At 41.6% G+C, this 6012-nt stretch overlaps 1 pseudogene; it reads left to right on the top strand.

Annotated features, from left to right (window-relative positions):
* The first annotated feature begins 881 nt into the window (after positions 1-881).
* On the top strand, positions 882-3115 carry LOC140611354 (heat shock cognate 71 kDa protein pseudogene; annotated as a pseudogene).
* The last annotated feature ends 2897 nt before the right edge of the window (positions 3116-6012 follow it).

A 6012-nucleotide genomic window follows, 5' to 3' on the forward strand; every position in this document is an offset into this window, starting at 1 on the left:
TTTTTGCTGTTTGCTCAGGGAGGCCAGCACACATTTACACAGAGGCTTCAGGAGGAGACAGCAGGAGACATAAGGTTACCTGGGGAAATGTTTGCCTATCAGAGAGAACAACCATGCAAAAACTCTGAAAAATGACTTGAGTCTTTAAAATTGATTTCTAAAAGATGAGTGTGGTTGACACACCATGTTACATTAGTTTTGGGTGCACAACACAGTGATTCAGCAAGTTTACACATTACACTGCTCTCACCACATTTGGAGCTGCCATCTGTCACCACCCAACACTATAATAGTATCACTGACTATATTCCCTAGGCTATCTTTTATTCCCATTCATTTCTTACCTGGAAACCATATCTCCCACTCCCCTTCACCAGTCTGTTTTTCATTTATTCATTTATTGTTTTAAAAATCACCACTAGGCTATTCTCACCTCCAATTACAATAATTAGGCAAGCAATGATACAAGGCCAGCTGTCCACATAGATTGTCCTTTCTCTAAAAATATAAAAATGCATCCAAATTCCAGGAGTTACTTCTCCTATGAGCATGTCACCATGGGTCTCCATTTTAATATGATCATTTTGTGTCCAGTATTTAAAGAAACATAAAAAAATAAGTTCCAAAAACATTGAGGAAGGAACATGGGGAGAAAGATCTAATAAGCTCAGGTGGTTCCTAAAGATGAGGAAGAGGAGCAAATGTCCTTGGTTCTGGCAACACTCAAACCCCAGTTATATTCCTTGATACCCAGAATAACAAAGCAGCAAAAAGCAATGTATCCAAAAGAAAATGTAGGGATGACGTTATGTTATCAAGACATCTGACCCGTTGAACACCCCCCCCCATAATAACAAGCAAAAGGGATTGAACGTGGCGCCGGATCTGCAGACGGCTGTTGTCTCCGAGAGCCGAGCCCGGCCCACACAGAAGCAACTATGTCTAAGGGACCTGCAGTCGGGATCGATCTTGGCACCACCTACTCCTGCGTGGGTGTCTTCCAGCATGGGAAAGTGGAAACAATTGCCAAAGATCAGGGAAATCGAACCACCCCAAGTTATGTCACCTTCACGGACACCGAATGATTGATCAGTGATGCTGCGAAAAATCAAGTTGCGATGAACCCCACCAACATGATTTTCGATGCCAAGCAGCTGATTGGACATAGATTTGATGATGCTGTCATCCAATCTGATATGAAGCATTGGCCCTTCATGGTGGTGAATGATGCTGGCAGGCCTAAGGTCCAAGTAGAATACAAGGAGGAGACAAAAAGTTTCTATCCAGAGGAGGTGTCCTCTATGGTCCTGATGAAGATGAAGGAAATTGCAGAGGCCTGCCTTGGGAAGACTGTAACCAATGCAGTTGTCAGGGTACCTGCATACTTCAATGACTCTCAGCGTCAGGCTACCAAAGATGGTGGAACTATTGCCGGTCTTCATGTACTTTGAATCATCAACCAGCCAACTGCTGCTGCTATTGCTAATGGTTTAGACAAGAAGGTTGGAGCTGAAAAGAACGTGTTGATCTTTGATTTAGGAGGTGGCACTATTGATGTGTTGATCCTTACTATTGAAGATGGGATCTTTGAGGTCAAGTCCACAGCTGGAGACAGCCACTTAGGTGGAGAAGACTTTGACAAACGAATGGTCAACCATTTTATTGCAGAATTCAAGTGCAAACACAACAAAGACATCAGCGAAAACAAGAAGGCAGTCCACCGTCTCCATACTGCAGGTGAACAGGCTAAGCGTACACTTTCTTCCAACACCCTGGCCAGTATTGAGATTGATTCTCTGTATGAAGGAATCGACTTCTATTCCTCTATTACTCATGCCCGGTTTAAAGAATTAAATGCTGACCTGTTCTGTGGCACCCTGTACCCTGTAGAGAAAGCTCTTCGGGATTCCAAGCTGGACAAGTCTCAGATCCATGACATTGTCCTGGTGGGTGGTTCTACCTGTATCCCCAAGATTCAGAAACTTCTGCAAGATTTCTTAAATAGAAAGGAACTTAATAAGAGCATCAACCTTGATGAGGCCGTTGCTTATGGTGCAGCTGTCCAGGCAGCCATTCTTTCTGGTGACAAATCTGAAAATGTTCAAGATTTGCTGCTATTGGATGTCACCCCACTTTCTCTTGGTATTGAAACTGCTAGAGGAGTCATGACTGTGCTCATCAAGCACAATACTACCATTCCTACCAAATAGACACAAACCTTTACTACCTACTCTGACAACCAGCCTGGTGTGCTTATTCAGGTCTATGAAGGTGAGCATGCTATGACCAAGGATAACAACCTACTTGGCAAGTTTGAACTCACAGACATACCTCTTATTCCTCGTGGTGTTCCTCCGATTGAAGTCACTTTTGACATTGATGCTAGTGGTATCCTCAATGTGTCTGTGGTGGATAATAGCACAGGAAAAGAGAACAAGATTACCATCACTAATGACAAGGGCCGCTTGAGCAAGGAGGACATTGAGCACATGGTCCAGGAAGCTGAGAAGTACAAAGCAGAAGATGAGAAGCAGAGAGACAAGGTGTCTTCCAAGAATTCACTTGAGTCTTACGTGTTCAACATGTAAGCAACTGTTGAAGATGAAAAACTTCAGGGAAAAATCAATGATGAAGATAAACAGAAGATTCTTGACAAGTGCAATGAAATCATCAACTGGCTCGATAAGAACCAGACTGCAGAGAAGGAAGAATTTGAATATCAGCAGAAAAAGCTGGAGAAAGTCTGCAATCCCATCATTACGAAGCTATACCAGAGTGCAGGAGGCATGCCAGGAGGAATGCCTGGAGGCTTTCCTGGTGGTGGAGCTCCTCCCTCTGGTGGTGCCTCCTCTGGGCCTACCATTGAAGAGGTTGATTAAGGCAACCTGATGACAGGTCTAGCATTGTTCCACACATTTGAAGGACCCAAATTTGTAGCAAATTCCATGGCAGTTTTCAAGTCAAGCTGCTATAGTAAATATACTGGGCATTCTTGATACTTGAATATGGAATATGTGCACAGGGAAAGGAAATTAAACATTGCACTTTATAAGCATTGTATTGTTAAGTGGAAAATGCAATGTCTTAAATAAAACTGTATTTAAAATTGGCAAAAAAAAAACAAGCAAAAGGAAGACACCTACAATTCACAAAATGAAATATACAGGGTACAACAAAAGTAAGTGTGGGATTTTAAAAGATTATGTGCTAAAATAACTTTACTAAATGATATAAAATGCCAAACTTTATAATTAGAAAGTTGGGTTTTGAATTTTGGATGTCTGCATATTTGCTATTTGCACTTGGAGGGCAACCACCCTCTACTAAATGTTAACATCTTCTGCAAAATAGGAGGGCTAGAGGTGTTCATCCTCTTAAGGCAGTTGACAGATTTAGTGAATATGTAGACAGAGTTTAGCATAGTTCCCTCTGTTGATAATGAGTGCTTATTATCACTGGTGATGAAATGTGCCTGATTTTTTTCCTTATCTCCAAAGTCCCCATCACTTCCCCACCCCTGGGTCCCCAATTCCACAGCCTTAATTCAGTCCCTTGTCAGCTCTCCGCTTACTACAGGCTTGTGCCCTCTAGCCATATTAATATTCACCCAGAGAGATCTTTCTATATTGCATCTTAATTTACTATCCAACTCCCCACCTTAACTCCTTCCCAGGGACTCCCTGCTGGAGACTGAACCCCAATTCCATAGCTTCCAACACTTGGCTTGCCTCCCCTGACTCACCCACCAGCTCCCTATTCATGCTGCCTCACCCACATTGATGTCACAAACACTGAACTTGAGTTGTATCTTCACCTGAAGCCCCAGTCTCCAGGTTCAGAGCCTCCATACACCTGCTGCTCTCTGCTTGGAGTTGCCCACTGGTCTATTTGGGATCATTCATCTCCTATCTTCACAATCCCATCTCCTCTTTCAGACTACAAGGAGTCATCTCCTTCCTCCTCTTTTTATTTTTGTTTTGTTTTTTAATATTCCCATAGAAAAATAACATGTTCTTCTGCAATAATTTAGATCAAGGGGTTATCATTATATAGTTTTTATTGAATTTTATGTATATTTCCCTGGTAGAACATGAGTCTCCTGGGGCATGTTATGAATACTACTGCCCTTTACCCCAAGACATAGTTTGGTTGGTAACTTTAGGAGTAATTACAACTTGCATGAAGAATGAGAGAATCTTTGATCACAGAAGTTGCCAATGATGAGAGAGAAAACAGAAGCAGGGAGCTACTAACACAGAAATGGAGAACGTGGAAGAGGAATGTTTTCCAGATTCTGAGATTGGTACTGTTTGTGAGGTCAGACTGTGGTTTGTAAAAATAGATGAATGGATAAAGAATATGTAATATATATATGTAATATATATATACGCATATACACACACACAGTGAACTATTACTGAGCCATCAAAAAAATGAAATCTTACCATTTGCAATGACATGGATGGACTAGAAGGTAATATGGAAGGAAAGTAAATCAATCAGAAAAAGACAATTAGGATATAATTTCACTCATATGTGGATTTAAGAAACAAAACAGAGAACCCTAGTGAAAGGAAGGGGAAAATAAAATAAGATGAAATCAGAGGGGAAGAAAACCATAGGAGACTCTTAATTATAGGAAACAAACTGAGGGTTGCTGAGGGGAGGTGGTGGGTGGATGACATAACTGGGAGATGGATGGTAAGGAAGGCACATGATGTAATGAGCACTGGGTGTTGTATGCAACTGATGAATCACTAAACTCTGCCTCTGAAACTAATAATACACTAGACATTAATTAATTGAATTTAAATAGAAATATTTAAAAAGAGTAGACTAGAATATATAAAGCATATAGAAAATATGAGGGTTTGTTTTGTGTGTCATACTTAGGGTGCATACTAAATCATTTTCATGCTGTTAAACAGACATTTCTTTCTTTAACGTATTAAATAAACTGACTATAGGGATCCCTGGGTGGCGCAGCGGTTTGGTGCCTGCCTTTGGCCCAGGGCGCGATCCTGGAGACCCAGGATCGAATCCCACATCAGGCTCCCGGTGCATGGAGCCTGCTTCTCCCTCTGCCTGTGTCTCTGCCTCTCTCTCTGTGTCTATCATAAATAAATAAAAATTAAAAAAAAATAAACTGACTATAAATGAATGAGTTCACCACACCAAGAAGCACAATGATCCCTTGGCTCCAGGAGAGGCTGGTTAGGCTGTCAGTTGACCTCAGAAAAAAGCTTTCAGTTTCCATTCTCTCTGAACCTTTCCTGAAATACCTGCTGCTCTTTGAGACTCATCTGGATGCAGTCTATGAAAAGAAGGTCTCCATGTGGAAGTCCAAATTCCTTCCTGGATGGTTGATGATAGAGAATAAAGCTCTGTTCCCAAACAGGAGCAGGAATCCGTGAAGCATGGATCTCCCAGCAATTCAGAAATACAAATACAAAAACCATGTCTCCTCCAGCTCAAGGTTGAACATGCCCAGGGGCTGTAGCAGAGGAGATATTTACAGCTCCTTCTGTTTGTTGTATCTATTCCCTATCCCTGCTTATTACACACATTTCCCATTATTACTCCAACCCCTGAGCACATCTCCCCATGGGAACTTATCTGGACAGAATGGAATTTTTTTCCTGTAGAATCTCTGTTCCCAAGAGACCAGGCTAGAATTCAGGAGCATCCAATGTTTAGTACTCCTCCCTGAACTTACCTGGCTTCCAGAGCTCTAACATTGAAATTTTCCACAGCCCTGAGTGAAATTCTTTTTTCCAAATCTAAGGTTGAGGAGCCTATCTTGACCATGTTCCCTGGGTCTGTAAAACATTGGCTTGTGGTGGGAGCACAACTCATGATAGCTCTAGGAAATTGCTCTTCCTTCTCCAAGCAAAAATGGGTTCCTTTGCGATAAAACCACAGGTACAACAGTCCTTGGATTCATAATTCTTTTGACAAACCAATTAGGAGTTTAGTATTTTAATAAAGGTAAGAAGTTGGCATTTATCGTAA

The sequence above is a fragment of the Canis lupus genome, chromosome 19 (assembly GCF_048164855.1).
Source record: "Canis lupus baileyi chromosome 19, mCanLup2.hap1, whole genome shotgun sequence".
NCBI lineage: Eukaryota > Metazoa > Chordata > Mammalia > Carnivora > Canidae > Canis > Canis lupus.